Raw genomic sequence first — 19,824 nt, 5'->3', positions numbered from 1 at the left:
CATTCCCAATCCCTGCCCCAGAATAGAAACACAGTCTGTTCCCAGTCCCAATCCCTGCCCCAGAACAGAAACACAGTCTGTTCCCAATCCCAATCCCTGACCCAGAATAGGAACACAATCTGTTCCCAATCCCAATCCCAATCCCTGACCCAGAATAGGAACACAGTCTGTTTCCAGTTCCAATCCCCTTTCCAGAATAGGAACACAGTCTGCTCCCAGTCTCACACCTGTCTTCCTTTCAGTACTGTACTCAGTGAGATGATGTAAAGATGTATGATACTGTCCAACGTCAAGATAGAGCTGATTAGAAATGGTGTTGGCTGATGAAAAGGCAGATTTGAGAATAGTACTATACTGGCTCAGTGCCTCATATTTCATTTCAACAAGATGTGGGGGCTTGTTAAAATAGGGTTATTTGTATCTTTTTGTGATATCACAGCTAAGGTGTTAAAAGTGTACCCGGATGGAATTTTGCAAAATAAAACATTGCTTTTAGATCTACAATTCAGTGACATGATGCAAAATCATATTCTGGGAAAGGGCCAAAAAGCCTTTAGGGAACAGGGTGTGGGGAATATGAGAGAGAGAGAGACTTTCTGTTAATATTCTGTACATGCACTTTAAACTGGAGATGATAGATGAGCTGGGCTTGTAATGACTGAGTGATCTCCTGATCTCGTGGTAAATGTAGCCAGCTGGTCACTTGCTATCAATAGTTCTCTCTTTTCGGCTCCATTTCAGAAAATTGACGGAATGGTGCCAGTTCTCACATCACTTTCAGCCATCTCATCCAAGAAATTAGTAGTGCTTCTAATGACTAAGAGTATCAGGAAACAGCCTTAGTCAGTGGCACTTCCATCTATGACTTCCCGTTCCATTCTATTTCCTGATTTTGTCCTCCCTCCTTTCTTGTTTACTTTCTTCACTTGTCTCTGTTAAAGATGTTGGTTAACCTGGTGATGCAGTTTCATGGTTATTGCCAGACATTCAGTCCCTTGTGGATCTCAAGGAGGATCTGCATTAATATTGGCCAGGACATTGCAAAGAATGCCGAACGCTTTATACAATGACGCTGCGGGGTTTCTCATATCTGATCCTCTTGCAAAGGATGGCAGCACTCACTGGAATGTCAAAATAGATTCTGTGCTTGCGTCTCAACAATGGGGCTTGAACCCACAAGCTGAGGGGCTAGAGAGTTGCCCCTATGCAGTCATATTGGTATTTTAGTCTGAACTGCAATCTAACACAGTACCGCGTCCTGATAGGTACTTTTTATAATCCTGTTGTAGAACGAACATGTGGCTGATGGAGCAGAGCTTCAATACATAGTCAAGCTCTGTCAGCCCAATCACAGGGTGCCAATTTAAACTTCAGAGGAGGACAATTTCTGGTATCTCTTTAAACTGAATCTCAGTGCTCCTGGAAGCCCATGAATGTCATTTCATCGTCCAATGCCTGCTACAAGCTGGCCCAGTATTACAAATTTAGAATGGTAGGAACTGCCAGAAAAAAAAACAGACTTTCATCCCAAGTACCTGGCTTAGACTCTCCAGTGTCTTGTCAATCGTATCCGATTCACACACAGTTAAGTAATTCACAGCGTGCAGCATGAAGTAGTTCAGGTCACTTTTCTTCTCTAATATAAATATTTGTTTTATCGAGAGTCTTAGCCCATGATGCAGTGACTGTTCAACTTGATTGATGGGAGGTTGCTGATGTTTTATATGCAACCTCCTAGTTGTGAGTTTAGTGCAGCAGAATCCAGAGCTGTCTCTATGATGGGGATACGAAAAGGCAACATTTTGATTGACAGAGAGCATTGGATTAAATGTGTTATTTATTGTACTACTCCACTGTAAAGTTAGATTATCTATAGCCTTCCTGTACCGAGATCTATGTGTTGGCACAACCTATTAATTAAATAATAGAAAAATCTGGTTTCTAATTAACTTCATTTGCATATACAGTCCCTACAGCCATAACAATTCAACTCTAAAAGTTTCATTGTTGTAAAATTTGCAATTTCTGAGTTAAAGGGGAATGCCTGTTTTATAATTAATGCAAATCAGGTGCAATCAAAATAATTCATTCCATGTTATGGCTTATAGCTAAACAATGATATTTGCCAAGGTTTGCAAACATTCAGTACGTCACATGTCTTTTGACTTTTAATAAAGTCCACATGAATTACCAAATTGAAACATGCAAAGGGAAGTTATTAGCATCATACTCTAATATAGCAGTTCAAATAAGTCAGTGATTAAGAAGTAGGAAAGAAGAGTTCTCGGAGTTTTGTTTTTCTCCTTGCTGTGCTATAAAAGACAGTGATTCATCCAGCGGTCAGATTTATTTCCAGCTCTTGGCAACCTCAGCCAAAGGGGGTGCATTTTAATGAGTGAGATAACTAAATATCTGCAGGCTCTTCGACCATGCAAGCCTTCATAGTCAGCACAACTATTGGTGCTGTTTTACTTCAAAATCAGCGTGTTCATGGTTACAGGTCTGTCATTTCCACAGGCTGATCATTGCATAGATAGAGTCACACACAAATCAAGGGAGAATTTAAAGTAATTGGAAAAAAGAACCAGAGGGGAGATGAAGCGAATTTCATTAATGCCTCAGTTTGTTACGATCCTGACTGCGCTGCCTGACAAGGTGGTCAATGCAGATTCAATAGTGACGTCCTGAAGGGACTTGAGTATCTCATAGAGTGCGAGCTCGATAAATTGGACAGCTCTCCAAAGTACAGCAAGAGTAGGATGGCCTGATCAGTCAAATGACCTCTTTCTGTGATGTATGACTCTATGAAGCTAGTTTTATTTTCTTCATTCTTGGGACGTAGGCATTGCTAGGTGGCCCACCATATATTGCCCATCCCTAATTGCCCGATTAAAGATGATGGTGAGCTGCGTTCTTGCACTCTTGCTGTCCATTTGATGTAAGCCGTCCCACGGGGCAGGTGGAGTTCTAGCATTTTGACCAGTGACAAAAAAGGAATAGCAATACTGTGGATGGTGAGTGACTTGAAGGGAAACCTACAGTTTCTGATGTTCCCATGTATAAGTTGCCTTGTCCTCATAGGTGGGAGCGGTTGTGAGTTTGGAAGGTGTTGCCTAAGGATCCTTGCTTGAATCTTTGCAGTGCATCTTGCAGATAACTGACACTTGTAGTGGGCAGCCTGGGTGTTTGTAGATGCGATACAAAGCTTTGTCCTGGACGGTGTTAAGCTTCTTGGTTGCTTTTGGAGCTACACCCTTCCAGGCAAGTGGGGAATATTCTCTTACACTCCTGACATGTGTCTTGTAGATGGTGGACAAGAGGTGAGTTACTTGCTGCAGGATTCCCAGACTTTGCTATGTCCTCGTAGCCACTGTGTTTATATGGTAAGCCCAGTTTCTGGTCAATTGTAGCCTCCAGGATGTTGTTAGGGGGAATTCAGCCATGATAATCCTTTATATGTCAAGAGACAATGGTTAGATTCTGTCTTGTTGAAATGGTCTCACAAATCTCCCATGTGTGTGACGTGAATATTGTCAGACCATGTGTCAGAACACACATTGTCTATGACTTACTGCATTTGGCCATGGACTGCTTCACTATCTGAGGATTTGCAAATTGTCCTAAATTGTACAAGGATCAGCAAACATCCCCACTTCTGATCTTATGATGGATGAAAGATCATTGATGAAACAGGTGAAAATATTGAGCCTAGGATACTACCTTGAGGAACTCCAGAAAAGATGTCCTGGAGCTGAGATAACTGACCTACAGTAACCACAGGTATGATTCTAACCATTGGGAGAGTTTGCCGCTTGATTCCCATTGATTCCAGTTTTGCTCTTGCTCCGTGATGCCACACTTGGTCGAATGTGGCCTTGGTGTCAAAGACTGTCACTCTCACCTCTCCTCTAGAATTCAGCTCTTTTGTCCATGTTTGAACCAAGGCTGTAATAAAGTCAGCTGAGTGGCCCTGGCGGAACCCAAACTGGGCATCACTGAGCAGGTACTTGATAACATTGTTGATGACACCTTCCATTATTTTACTGATGATCGAAAGTAGATTGATGGGGCATTTATTGGCCGGGTTGGACGTGTCCTGCTTTTTGTGTACAGGACATAGCTGGGCAATTTTCCATTTTGTTGGATAGATGTAGGTGTTGTAATTGTACCAAAAGAGCTTGGCTCGGGCAGCGGCAAGCTCTGGAGCACAAATCTTCAGTCCTATTGCTGGAATGTGGTCAGGGCCCCATAGCCTTACCTTCTGCTGCACACCAAGTCTAACAGCTATGTTCTTTAGGACCCAACCAACTCAATCAGTAGTGCTGCTTATGACCATAAGACCATAAGAGACTAGAGCAGAATTAGACCATTCAGCCCTGTCATCTGATCATGGTTGGTATGTTTCTCAATTCTATCCTACCGCCTTCTTTCCTTACCCATTGAACCCCTAACCAATTATGGACCTATCTATCTCTGTAATAAAGACACTCAGTGACTTTGCCTGTACAGCCCTCTCTGGCAGAGCTCCATAGACTAATCAACCTCTGGCTGAAGAAATTCCTCCTCACCTTAATTTTTAAAGGCCAACGCTTCACTCTGAGGCTGTGCCCTTGGGTCCAAGTCTTTCCTACTAATGGAAACATCTGCTCCATATGCACTCTACCCAGGCCTCTCAGTTTCAACAGATCCCCCTTCATCCTTCTAAACTCCACTGAGTACAAACTCAGAATTCTCAACCGCTCTTATTATGACAAAGCCCTTCATCCTGGGATCATTGCTGTAAACCTTCTCTGGACACCCTCCAAGACCAAAACATCCTTCCTTAGATATGGGGCTCAAAACTGCTGACAATATTTCAAATGATATCTGACCAGAGCCTTATGCAGCCTCAGCAGTACATCTCTGCCCTTGTATTTTAGCCCACTCGAAATGAATGCTAACATTGTATTTGCCTTCCTAACTGTCAACTGAACCTGCATGTTAACCTTAAGAGAATCCTGAATTGGGACTCACAAGTCCTTTGTGATTCAGATTTCCAATGCCTTGCCCTGTTTAGAAACAGTCTACGCCTCAATACCAAAGTGTATAACCTCGTACTTTCCCACATTGTACTCCATCTGTCACTTCTTTGCCCACTGCCCTGGCCTGTCCAAATCCTTCTGTAGCCTCCCCACTTCCTCAACACTACCTGTCCCTTCCGCCCATCTTTGTGTCATCTGCAAATTTACCAACAATGCTCTCAGTTCCTTTGTCCAAATTGTTAATGTATAATGTGATTAGTTGTAGTCCCAATACTGACCCCTGTGGGAACTCCACTATTTACTGCCTGCCACCCTGATAAAGCCACTCATGGTGGTGGACATTGAAGTCCCCAATCCAGAGTACATTCTACACAGTTGCCACCCTTAATGCATTCCCCAAATGGTGTTCAACATGGAGGAGCACTGATTCATCAGCCGAGAGAGGATGGTACGTGATAATCAGTGGGAGTTTTCCTTGCCCATGTTTAACCTGACGCTATGGAACTTCATGGGGTCAAGAGATGATGCTGATGCTTCCCAGGACCACTTGCTCCCAATGTGTATGCTGCTGTGCTGCCCCCTCCATTGGGTTTGTCCTGCTGTGGGAACAGAAGGTACCCTGGGATGGTGATAATGTTGTCTGAGACGTTATGTGTTAGACATGAATCCGTGACTGTATCAGGTTCAGCAGGGCTCAGCTTAGGAGTTTATATGGCATTACCATTTCCAGTTGCATGACTACCAACATCCGGGGTGACCAAATACTGGACTGAACCTGACTAGCCGTTGAAAAACACATACACACACAGACATTCACACACACACACAAACACACTTACAGGCACGTGCAAAAATACAGACATACAAACACACACACAGAAGCAGAAACACACACACACACATATGCACAGGCACAATACACGTACACATCTCACAGACACACACTCTCTTCAGCTAATGCTGTGAAGTCACAGGTTCAAATCCCTTCAATTAATAATTCACTTGAAAGCTCCATCAAACTAACATCAATTATCATCAACATCCATTGGCTTCACTCATATCCATTAAGGAAGGAAGCCTTACAGTGTCAGGCCTACATCTGACTCCGGACCCACAGCAATATGGTTAAATCTTAAATCACTCTTGAACGGCTGAACAAGCCACTCAGTTCAGGGTAATTAGGGATAGGGGCAACAAAAGTGGTATTGATAGTATCACTCACAACCCTTGAAAGCCAAAGCAAACTCAGTCACATGCTCACACAAGCATTGATAGGAAGGATGGAATTATCAATCCAGATCAAGCATCTGGCCAGAGAGAGTGTATTATCATTTGTTGCCACTGGCTGTTATGTTGGTGTGACTCATGATCCTGATCCCGAGCAATTTTCAAAGAGGTCCAGTAGGGTCATGAACAGCTACCTCGTTACAAGTGATGGATAACTAATTTACGTCAAATTAATTTATCTTAGGGGCCTATTAAAGCTCTCAATCTGGTGGGCTCAGTCTAGAAAGGAGCTAAAGGATCTCCCATTGTTCCTGCTGTGTTGTGAACTGGTCTGCCAGCCCTAACCAGATGGTGAGCTGACCCCTGGTGTTTAAGTAGCCATTGTTTTAATAATTGAGGTGGGAGGAGGCCTTTTGGGATTTAACGTTGTCAAATACCGAAGCTTGAAGTTCAAACATGGCCAAATGCGAAACTGCCAATCCTTCCAAAACACACCAGTGGCAGGAAAGATTTCTGCACAACCCTGTGGTAGAAAGAATGTTGGAGTTTTTCCTGTCCCTATCCACTGCTCCCATGCAATGTGCAACTCAAAATGTTTGTTGCCAAAGTACCTTTGAGTCTTTGTGGGCCCTGCCGCTACATTTGGTTGGTGTGGATCAGGTTGATGGCAACAGCATGGCATTCAATTCCACTGTTGGCTGGGGTGGATTCAGGACTTGTCCCCTTAGCCTGGCCTTGGTGGAGACCATACCGTTGCGAGTTGAATCTGCCTTTCAGTGATGGGGGGAGAGGTGTAGTACTGGGAAACCGAAGAAGATTACCTTCACAGTCACTCTGTGAGATGATAAACACATACTCGCTTCACTAAGCCTGTTAATTTCTTTTGAAAGAAAGATGTGAATGTGCCTTGTCAGATCCGTACCTAAAGTCCTCTTTTGGCTGTATTTGGATTAAGGCCATAACGGAGTCTAGAGCTGGAACCCACCTGAGCATCACTGAGCAGGTGTTCCTAAATAGATACTGCTTGATAGCACTGATGATGACACCTTCCATTACTTTACTGGTGATTGGGAGTAGACTGATGGGGCAGTAATTGTCTGGGTTGGATTTGTCCTACATTTTTGACAGGACATATCTGGTCAATTTTCCACACTGATGGGTAGATGCCAGTGTTGTAACTGTACTGGAACAGCTTGGTGAGGGGAGCAGCAAGTTCTGGAGCACAGGTCTTCATGACTTCAGCCAGGATGGTGACAGTACCCAGAGCTTTTCCTGCCTTTTTGCTTTCCCTGCTTCTAGATTTTAACTTTGTTTGAATAAAAACAGATACTCCCCCAACACATGAAATAAAAGAAACTACAGACCTTGCATTTATTTATACACTTCTCATTCCATGACACTTTACATGCTAAATGAAGTACTTTTGATTTGTAGTTAGTGTTCTAATAAATGTGACTGTTAATATACATACAACAAGCAGCTGTGCAACAATCTGTTTTAATATGTCAATTGAGGGATAAATAGTGATCAGGACACTGTTACTTTTCTTCAAGCTCGTACTGTGGTATTTCTGTGTTTTTACTTCAGAGGGAAGATGGAGCCATGTTTTACATTCTGATCCAAATGCTAGCATCCTTGCCAATGCAGCACTCCCTCAGTCCCACACAAAGATTGTCCCCATTGTGGGCCTACCATGAAGTGGCACCCTGGACCTTTGGACTGAGAGGTAGCAGTGCTAAGTTATTAATATTACTGCCCAGAAACCCAAATGCAAGCCACAGTTGAATGGAGTGGCCCTCGGAGTCGGCGCTGTCATGGTGAGGGGAGCAAGGTTTGTAAGGAGTTTGGGAGGTTAAAATTTATTATTTTTCTGCTAGGCCTGGTGTAGTAATTGGTGTTTTGAAAATCCCCTGAGTGTTCCAGTTGTCAGCCTCGAAATGTGAAAGGCATAGTGGAATCCTTTGTGAGCACATTGACCTGTCAATCACTCGTCACCACGACAACAACCACAGGCACTTCATTTACACCAAAGACATCTTGTGTACATTTCTCTCAATTGCTCAACAACACGACATCCCATCCCCCCCATCACCCACCATTGACTTCCACAAAGGGATCTTACATGTCAAGAAATTAATAAGAAATTTCACAGATCAGGTATTATTCACACAGTGTAATTAATCACACCAGATAAAAATAGATAATGTCTGAACGTTGTACTCACTTTTAATCAGCACAGGCTGTTATCATTTTCTTTTGGACCGGGGTGACTGATCACTTTTTACAGATCGCAGATTTGTGCATTTCCTCAGAATCTTCAATATCTGAGCTTCAATCACCCACTTATCAATTCAAAGCAGCAGCAACAGGGCAGTGCCAGAGTTGATTATACATTAACAGGAAGATTATTCTCTCTCATTCTGTTAATTACGCTGAGAAAAAAAACACTTTCCCCACAGCCTTGCACACCCTGCTATCACTCTTCCTCATAGAGATCTGAAAAAAAAGATATAATTCGTGTCTGTAATCCTAACCCTTTTTCCAGTAATTATTATGTATTACCCAAAGCCCAGTTGTTCTTGGTTGAATCTTTGCTCTTCTGACTGATTTCAGGCAGCAGATTCAAGTGGAATTTAATAACACATTCATCTCAGGGAGTAATACAAATTGTGCAAGCCGATTGAATTAACTTTATTCAACTGGTTGCTGAGCGACAGTAGCTAGAATTTTAATAGGGGTGTGTGTGTGTACATATACGTGCGTGAACTCACGTGCACATGTGGGTCTATGTACTTGTCTGTTTATGCATCTGTGTACAATGATCTGCTTGTGTGTTCATCTGATTGTGTGCGCGTGTGTGTGTTTGTGCGTGTGTGTACATCACTAAGTTTCCTTCACAAGCCCACAACCTCCACATGGGACAACCAACATCTACAAGTTCCACCCTGAGTTGGAACTGTATCACTGTTCATACACTATCTTTGGATCAAAATCCTCGAACTCCCTCTCTCACACCACTATACGTGCCCCTACACTACACAGACTGAAGTGGTATAAGAAAGCAGCTCACAGTCACCTCCTCCAGGGCAGTTGAGTGTGGGTACTAAATGCGATGAATGAAGTTGTGGCTTGGAGGAAACTTCTTTCTTCTTGGATCATATTATTAGGAAAAAGAAATGCGCAATAGGACCAATTACTTTTGATCTTTGAAATGTAGTTCATAACAATGGAACACTGAGTGCCTAATACATGATAATTCTGAGTCAGCTCCATGCACGAGCTGTTTTTGGTGTGTTTTCTGGAGAAATGACTGTGATACAGACTGTACTACATAGAAATGTGAGGTGTCTGCACTCAGGATCGATGCTTCAGTCTTTCCTGACAAATTCAAACATGCTTTAATGTTGAAGCTTAGGGTTTAAATAAAGCAACCAGCCACTTAGTGACAAGACAGGTGTCAGGAGTGAAATGGAGCAAATGCAGGGATTTACAACAATATTGTGTGTGGCCTTTGTTTCAACAGAATTTGCTCACTTGTCACATTCCCCCAATCATAAACAACAAAGCAAAAGCTAACCTCACTGATACCAGTCCATGTTTAAATTATAACAAGGGGAAACCTTCATGAATTATTTCCCTTCTGTACTTTTATGGGAACATTGGCCAAGAGCTTTATTTTTGAGTGACCTTCATTAGAATTCTTCCCTCAGTCTTCACCTCCAATTATTTTTATATTGTTAGCTGCCAGAATTGTGAATTAATAATGATATGGTAAACGAAATACAACTTCTGATAAAAATGAAGTGAAGAAACAGTCAGAGTGACAGAAAAGGAAACAGAGTGAGTTTGAATGAAGGAAAACAAGATATCAGAAGATTGGATTGTGTAAAAGGGGCAGGAAGGACATGTAAGTAAATAAATTGAACTTTGAGTGTAAAAGGTTCAAACATATACAATAAGAATTTACTACCTCATGGAATGAGACTCCACCATTTCCCTTCTTGAAACAAGAGAGATTGAGTTGCGATGTTGGAGAACCAATCTCTATTAAAATGGTTCTTACACTGTTAGGTACCAGCCCTAAATTTCTGTGATGTATGTCATTTCTAATTAATGCATAAATGTGGCAATTTCTTGAAAATCACAGTGAGGTTGATGGAGAACTCGTGTCTTAATGAGGATAATGATGCAAATTGACCATCAAATTATTACAATTTGATTCCATAGGGTGTTTCTTCTTTGCCATTAGTTCTTGGATGATTTACATATTAATACTGGTGATGCATTAAACTCAATTGTTTTTTTTTCCAGCAAATTTTGACCCATTCTTTCTGTAGTAAATTGTGGCAGGAAATCATCATCGAAGTATCGTGGGGATGGGGAGCAAGGGTAGCATGCAAGCATGGACTTTGTGATTATGTTGATTTCCCTCCAATATTGCAGTTGCAAAGGTACCTGCTCAGAATAAAACATTGACAGCTTTGTAATCAATGGTGCCATTGGAAAATTATTGAGTTTTCTCAAACTTTGGCAGGGGTTTTCAATTGGATGGCTCTTGTAAGAGATATCATAGACTTAATAAGCTGAGTGGCCTTTTACTGTGCTGCAAATGAGTCTGTGAATATTGAGTTAAGCAGTGATACAGATCAGTGAGAATTTGAGTACTTGCCTGGATGAGTATAGTTTAAACAACACTCAAGAAATGATGTGCAACTCCTTCACCATTCACTCCCTCCAGGAAGAACACACAGTGGCAGCAGTGTGAGCCATCTGCAAGTTACACTTATAACTTACCAAAGTTCCTTTGACAGCACTTTCCAAACACCTGAGCTCTGCCATCCAAAAGGACAAGGGCAGCAGATACATGCAAACACCTCCACCTGCAAACTACTCATCATCCTGACTTGGAAACATAACGCCATTCCTTCAGTGTCAGTTGGTGGAAATCATGGGACTCCTTCTGTAACAGTACGTGGGTGTATGCACACTCCAACGACTGCAGCAGTTCAAGAAAGCAACTTACCACCACTTTCTAGAGTACAATTAGAGATGGGCAATAAAGGCTGTCCCTATGCCAGATGAGCAAAAGAAAAATTTTGGTATTGCTCAAATTGAGATTTAGTCCATTTTGCATTGGTCTGTAATCTCTTGAGGTCAGAATTCTATAAGACCCTAAAACATACGAGCTGAAATAGGCCATTCAGCCCATTGAGTCTGCTCCATCATTCAATGAGATCATGGCTGATCTGACAATCCAAAACTCCACTTCCCTGAGTTTCTGACTGGGTGGAGGTGCTTTGCAAGGTTGGCTGCGGACTTTGGGAGGTGGTTCTGGAGACGGTCAATTCATATAGAGGGAGGAAGCTGGCTTACAGAGCTTGCCTAAGAGACACTGCATTGTCTCAACCAAATGATGATAAATGAGTGATTCACAGCCCTCACTGTGGCCAGTTGCTCAGTATGGTCCGTGCACACATAGGTCTCAGAAGGAGAGCAAAATCGAATATGAAAAATGAAGGCACATAGAGACTGGAAAAGTACATCTCCATACAGTGACGTTAGAATTTCTCAATATTAACTGAAGCTGAACAAGTTGAACCCTGAGCTTGTTCTGCTTTCTGCCCAGCATTCCTGTTCGCAGTGGTTCAGGAGTCTAGAACAATGGGGCAGCGATAGAAAATCCAGTTTGGAAGCGTGAGGAAGTGTTAATTTTACACAGAGGGTTGTGGGCCGTAAAAAACACTACCAGCACTTCCTGATTGAGGCGGTCAGAGTCAATGTTTAACAATGAATTAACAAGATTGCAATTTAGGCCTCCACATTATAGACAGGTCACAGTATTCATTCACGAAGTAGTTACTTGTTCTGATAAGATGCAAATACTTTGAAAAAATTAAGGTTGCTTTTTGGTTTTAAGGATTGATTTCAAGTGTTTTCAATGATGAAGGAAAGAGACAGGCAGATAGAAGCAGTCTAGTTCACGTGAGTGAGGCATTGAGACAACGGGGTCACGGATTTGAGATTAAACAGAGGACAGGGCACAGGAGAAAACACTTTTCACAGAAGCCTTCAGGTTGTTATCTCTAGCCTGACAGGCTGTATAAATCTCTCCATCACTTAGCAGCTGCCCTCCATCATGGAAATCTCCACCTCTCTGCCCTGTTTTCTTCAGTCCTTTAACACATTTTAGTTACACTAAAAACACAGAAATAAAGTTTGTATGATTTTTTTCCCCAATCTCTCTTTCCCTCTTTCTGCAAGTGTCCACCATAAGATCTAGGAGCAGAAGTAGGCCATTCAGCCCATCGAGTCTGCTCTGCCCTTCAGTGAGGTCATGACTGATATGCTAATCCTCAGTTTCATTTTCCTTTCATAAATTGTGATGGCCTTACTAATTAAAACTCTGTCAGTCTTAGCCCTGAATATACCTAACAACCCGATGTCGACATCCCTGCAGAGTAAAGAATTCCACAGATTGACTATCCTTTGAAGGGAAAACTCTGCTTCATCTCTATCTTAAATGTGCCACTCCTTTATTGTGAGTTTATGCTCTCTGGACCCAATGGGCTGAATGGCATACTTCTTCCATCTCTTATGTTCTGGCTGCATACCTTCCCATTTTCCCATGTAATATTTAAGAGAGTGCATAAAATGAACCAATCAGCAGCTGATAGAGAGAGCTGCACATTTACCACAGACAGTTCAGACAGGAAGGTTATAAATTTGATCCCATTTGACCTGCATGTGGAGACCTGCTTTGGTTAACTGATGGACTGTTCCTGATAGAGCTTTGCTATAAAGCCTTATCTGAACAACAGTATTTCTGATAGTGCAGCACACCCTCAGTAATGCATTGGTCTGACTGCCTAGATTTTGTATTCAAGTCTCAGAGGTGGGCCCTTGAATCCAGAACTTGTCTAACCTGAGAGTGGTCCCCACTGAATTAAGAGCTGACATCTCGATTCCTGATTAAAGTGAAAATAGAGATGGTTTTAGGCAGCGTCCCCCAACGTGGGAGTGGGAGCCTGATACAATATTGAGAAAGAGCTTGAGCACCTCAGCAGGTCTGGCAGCATTTGTGGAGAGAGATTCAGAAGTTAACATTTTGAGTCTCGAAATGACTTCTTTGGAACTTGGAAGCCTGAGATTGGGCTATATCATGATGTGACATTTTGGCCTGTGCTCCCAGCCAGCAAGGCTCCATGTGAAAAACTCCTCAAGACAAAGTGAAAGACTGCTTGAGAATGACCTCCAAGATACATTTAGGCTCATTGCAGCATCACAGATGAGTGATAGCTTTCCGATAGCTTGCAGTTTTTGAGAACCTCTGTACTTTTGCATGAAGTAGAAGATAATTTGTTTTTCTGAAAATAAAATTAGGTTACTTATGGCTCAAAGTGGTTTCAACCAAATGACAACAGAGAGAAGAGAAAAATTTGCTCAAACACTATTCTGGTCAATGTTTTTCTGTGTTCAGGCTATGAAACCTGAACTATCAGTAACTGGATGGTCAAAAGACTCTAAGGTGACCCAGAAAAATGTTTGGAAAGAGAAGGTAAACAAGGAACACATCTGAGGAAGAAAAAAGATAAAGGAAAGATATCATGAAGAGCAAAACGTTGTGTTAGTTTGGCCAGTTGATATGATGAAACAGAATCACAGAATCCCTACAGCATGGAGGTGGGCCATTCAGCCCATCAAGTTCACACTGACCGGTGAGCATCCCACCTCAACCCACCCTTTACCCTATCCCTGTAACCCTGCATTCCCCATGACTAGTCCAACTAGCCTGCACATCTTTGGACTGTGAGAGGAAACCGGAGCACCCGGAGGAAACCCACACAGACACAGGGAGAACGTGCAAACTCCACACAGACAGTTGCCCGAGGGTGAAAAAAAAACTGAACCCAGGTCCTTGGTGCTGTAAGGCAGCAGTGTTAACCACTGAGCTACCATGAATGTGCTAACTCCCCAGGGACAGCTGCCCAAGGGTGGAATTGAACCCTGCATCTCTGCCACTGTGAGGCAGCAGTGCTAGGCACTGTGCCACTCCTTTAATAACAATTCAGTGGGATGTGGAAGCCAATGGCAAGGCAGCCATTTATTCATCCTTAATGGCCCTTGAACTGAGTGACTTACTCAGCCATTTTGAAGGGCACTTAAGTTGCTTTTAGTCTGGAGTCATGTGTAAGACAGACCAGGTGAGATTGCAGATCTTCCCTACCAGGCATTAGTAAACTAGGTGGGTTTTTACATCAATTGATGCTGGTTTAATGGTCACCGTTACAGCATCAAATTCTAAATTTTAAATTTAAATTCCACCAACTGTTGTGATGTGATTTAAAGCCAGAGCATTAGCCTGGGCATCTGGAATTCTAATTTGTGAAGGCTATATCAAGAATGTCTTGGTAAACATTGTTAAAAATGAGCTCAGGTGTGTGTTGGCAGGGGTTTGGCGGTGTTGAGGTGAAATTACAGTAAAAACAGATATATTAGCATCTTCTGTTCTTGATTCAGACATTAACTGAAGTCTTTCTGCAATCTCCCTTATTGTTGTAGTTTGAATAGCCATTTTTCAGAGGGTTTTTTTGTAAGACTGATTAGAATTTTGACACTTGATTTGTCCCATATCACTGAAGATTATTGGGCGGATAAGTAGACTGAGGTAAATCTATTAACTGTGAAAGTTTTGAACAGAACTTGGGTCTGAGATTAGAAATGATGACTTATTAACTGGAGTCTAGTGATCCCATTGCATTAAAAGATTAGCTATTGATCAGTGTTACAGCTTTTCCCATTTTAATCTGCATTGAGCTGATTGCTGAGGGTACACTTCCTCAGGTTTAGATATCAGACAAAACTAGAAATTGCCGGAAAAGCTTGGCAGGTCCGGCATCATCTGTGGAGAGAGTCAGAGTTAATGTTTCACGTCAAGTGATCCTTCCTCAGAGTTGGTCCACAAGTTAAGGTGCTAAACTGGAGCTGAGCCAATTTTGGGGCCATTAGACAGAATCTAGCAGAGGTCGATTGGGTGAGTCTGTTTCAAGGGAAAGGAACAACTGGCAAATTGGAGGATTTTAAAAGTGTGATATCAAGAGTCCAGGGGCAGTGTGTCCCAGTTAGGGTGAAGAGAAAAGCTGGCAGGTTTAGGGATCCCTGGCTGACGAGGGATATTGAGGCTGTGGTCAGGAAAAGTCCTGATGACTATAAAAAGTGTAGGAGCACCCTCAAGATGGAAATCAGAAGAGCAAAAAGAGGGCATGAGATGGATCTGGCTGAGAAGGTTAAAGATAATCCCCCAATTCAGCCAATCAACATTATACCACCACCCATCTAATTGTATGAGAGGATTTTTAATTTGAATAGAGAGGAGCTACTTTCTTTGCTGGGAGGGTCCAGCACAAGATGAAATGATTTTAAAACTGGATTGAGGAGTGGGATCAGGAAGCATTTGTCCACACAAAGGGTCATCACAATCTGGAACTCGCTCCCCAAAGAACTTTGGCTCCGAGTGTTCAATTGGAACGTTCAAGCCTGAGATCTGTAGACTTTTGTGAGTTTTTCACACAGAGTGTGGTGTGTGTGTGGAATGAGCTGCCAGAGGACGTGGCGAAGGCTGGTACAATTTCAACATTTAAAAGACATCTGGATGGATATATGAATAGGAAAGGTTTAGAGGAGTATGGGCCAAATGCTGGCAAACGGGACTAGGTTAATTAAGGATATCTAATCGGCATGAGTGAGTTTGACCGAATGGTCTGTTTCTGTCCTGTACAGCTCTATGACTGTAGGGGCAAAGGCGAGGAAATAGAGTCGAGTTGAAGATTAACTACAGTCAAATTTAATGGCAAAGGTTGCCCAAGGGACTGATTCACCTACAAGTCCCCCACTATCCCTGTGTTGTCATGAATACATTGTGCCACACTGTGCAGCATGACATGCATCTACAAGGAGTATATTTCTGTGCCAAAAATGACTACATGCCAACTACCATGGCAGCTTGTATCTTATCTATGTTGTGCCAATTCTGTGAACACGGCTGCAGTGCAACCCACACACTGAACATAATTGCATGATGCCTGCATGGTGCTCAACACTAATCTCATCATAGTTGCAGTTGTAATGTGCCTTTATCAGACTGAAAAGTCTTAAGGCACTTAACACAACTAATTGCTTTTGAAGTGCAGAAACTGATAAACGAGGTAAATAAACTGCATTGTGCTCTGGTAGTGTTTCCACAACTCGTTTGAGAATGAGTCACCAATTTGTCTCTGTTGCTGCTAAGGACTAGGGCAAAAATCTTGGCCAGAACATGACCAGGGCAAGGAATGTTAGTGGTTTATTGTGTTGTATATATTGCTAAAATAAAGAAGGTAATGGTAGATGCTTTTGTTTTGTTACATAAACTCTGGAAATCTAAACTAATAATTCAGTCTTATCCCACCTTGGCAATTTGGGAGAATTTGCATTTGTTGTAAAGTTTGGGAATAAAAATCTGCCACAATTGCACATGATTATGAAGCTGTTGAATATTTTATTACAGTTCATTGGTGTACTTAAAAAGTGACCCCAGTCCTCAGTTAAGACGATAATTTGTAAGTCCCCTCTGAAGAGGACGAGAAAGAAAGCCCATCACTAGCTATTCCAGGACAACCCAAAGAGAACAATAAACACGTCTTGCCAGTGACTCCCATATCCCAAGAATAATCTTTCATTAGAATGCATGGCACAGTGGCTCAGTGGTTAACACTGCTGCCTCACAGCACCAGGGATATGGGTTCAATTCCACCCTCAAGTGACTGTCTGTGTGGAGTTTGCACATTCCCACTGTGTCTGTGTGGATTTCCTCCACAATCCAAAGATGTGCTGGTTAGATGGGTTGCCCATGCTAAATTGCCTATAGTGTCCAGGGATGTGTAGGTTCGATGGATTATCTGTGGGAAATGTAAGGTTACAGGGATAGGGTAGGGTGGGCTGCTCTTCAGAGGGTTGATGTGGGCTGAATGGCCTGCTCCCACACTGTAGGGGTTCTATTCTATGAAACGGAGCACTGATGGACCTGGAGTTTGTTTCCATGCTTTAGCCTGCCCATTGCATTATAACGCCACATTCACAGCCCCAACATCATTAGTGAACTTACTGGACTAATGATCTGGCAACATGAGTTCAAATCTCACTCTGGCAGCTGGGGAATTTAAATTCAATTAATTATGTATATCTGTAATTCAAAAATAACACTCTGGTACCAGAAATAAAAACAGAAAGTGATGGAGAAACTCAGCAGGTCTGTCACCATCTCTGGAGAGAGAAACAGATTTAATGTTTTGAGTCCAATATGACTCTTCCGAAGACACTTTGTGTTTTATTTCCAGGATCTGCAGGCATTTTGCTCTTATCCCAGTATCAGCAATGTTGGTCAGACACTACTGGATTGTCAATCAAAAAACTAACTATCTAATATGTACCCCAGGCAGGAAAAATGAAATCTTTACCCACTTGGGCCTAAGTCGAGACTGACTCTAGATCAGCAATACGACACAATAAATTGAATAGTTAGTTGCATGTTATTGACTGGTGCAGAGTCAGTGGCCTTTTTCTGTGCTGTAGACCGCCGTGATTCCATGACTATGACTCTAAAGTGACCAATCCTCAACTGCCCACTGAAAAGGACATGCAAGCTATTCCGTTATATTCAAGACAATCATCTCCTTAAAGGCGATTAGCAATGGGCAATAAATGCTGGCTGTGCCAGTGATGCTGACATCCCATGAGCCAAAAGACAGGACTACCAACCTGCTGACTTCATCAGTCGATATCTTTGTGATAGCTCACTGCACAATTGTGAGCCATTATTTTCAAATGCATTTGCTGCAATCAATGTGTCACAGGAGCTGGGAAACATTTACAATCCTTAATTGTCAGCAGAGCTTAAAATGTCCTTCATTTCTGTAAAGGCTTGGATGTCCACTGCTTACAAATGATGCTTTAATGTAATGTACGTGACAGATTCCACAAAAGGGGTCAGGTCAAATCCAAAGTGTTTGATGGAGAGGGAACAGCAACAATAGATGCACCATGGAAAGCATCCTATCTGGATGCATCAAGGCTCGGTACGGCAACTGCTCTGCCCAGGACCATAAGAAACTACAGAGAGTTGTGAACACAGCCCAGACCATCACACAAGCCAACCTTCCATCCATTGACTTCATTTACACTCCTTGCTGCCTCAGAAAGGCAACCAACATTATCAGAGACCCCTCCCACCCTGGTCATAATCTCTTCCAACCTTTTCCGTCAGGCAGTAGATACAAAAGCTTAAACATATGTACCAACAGGTTCAAGAACAACTTTTTCCCTGCCGTTATTAGACTTCTGAATGGACCTCTAATTTTAAATTTAATGTTGATCTTGCTCTTTGTGCACCTTCTCTGCAGCCGCAACAGTGTATTCCTCGCTCTGTTGTATTACCCTAATGCACTTCTTTGGTATGATCTGCCTGTACTGCACGCAAAACAAAACATTTCACTGTAACTTAGGTACATGTGACAATAATAAATCAAATCAAATCAAAAATCAAACAAGAGTTTTTATTAATCATATGAAATAGGATCAGAAATAGGCCATTCAGCCCTTTGAACCTGCTCTGCCATTCAATAAGATGATGGCTGATCTATTTGTGTTTCAAACTCCATATGCTGATCTTAGTCCAAGCAGACAAAGGAAATTGAGGGAACACAGCAGGATCTCAATTAGGCAGTGCAGTACTAATACAGTGCTGCAGTTTCAGATGAGATTTTAAACCAATTCCCTGTCCTCTCTATCAGAGGTGTAAAAATACCTATGACTGTATTGGGAGAGGAGTTCTTATGTGTGATCTGGCCGATGCTTACTCTCGCTAAACACCTAAAACAGGTTATCCAACTGTTAGAACCATTTTTTAAAATTAAACCTGCACAGACATGATACGTGAGTCTTGAACCTGGACCTTTTGACCCATAGAGGGACAACATCACATTATTGACAAATTGATAAAGAAGGTAAAAGCCCATGGACTCCAGGGTAACTTGGCAATTTGGATATAAAATTGGGTTCGTGACAGGAGATAGAGGGTGGTGTTAGAAGGCTGTTTGTATGACTGGAGCCCAGTGTGCAGTGGCATAACACAGGGATCAGTGCTGGATCCCTTATCGTTTGTGATATGTAAATGAGAATGTGGGAGGAATGATAAACAAGTTTGTGAATGACACATTGAGTGACCAGGTGGTTGAGAGTGACAAAGAAAGTCTTTAGTTAAAGGAGGCTGTAAATGGGTTGGTCAGGTGGGCATTTCGGTGGCAGATGGAATTTAACTCTGATGAATGTTAGGTGATGCACTTTGGAAAACGTAACAAGCCAAGCGAGTCCTCAGTGAATGGCAGGACACTAAGAAGCTCAGAGGAGCAGAGGGATCTTGGGGTGCATATCCGCAGTTCCCTGAAGGTGACAGGAGAGGTTAATAGGCTAGTTAAGAAGATATATGGGACATTTTTTCTGTCATGGTATAGATTATAAAATGAGGGAGGTCATGTTGGAGCTG

General features: G+C 42.3%; 1 protein-coding gene across 2 annotated transcripts in view; it reads left to right on the top strand.

Moving 5' to 3' along the window:
• Window positions 1-19,824, top strand: part of LOC109915386 (ephrin type-B receptor 1) — a 442,994-nt gene that overhangs the window by 194,678 nt on the left and 228,492 nt on the right. The window lies entirely within an intron of this gene.

This window comes from Rhincodon typus, chromosome 13, assembly GCF_021869965.1.
Source record: "Rhincodon typus isolate 14 chromosome 13, sRhiTyp1.1, whole genome shotgun sequence".
Taxonomy (NCBI): domain Eukaryota; kingdom Metazoa; phylum Chordata; class Chondrichthyes; order Orectolobiformes; family Rhincodontidae; genus Rhincodon; species Rhincodon typus.
This window is presented reverse-complemented; position numbering and strand designations above follow the sequence as displayed.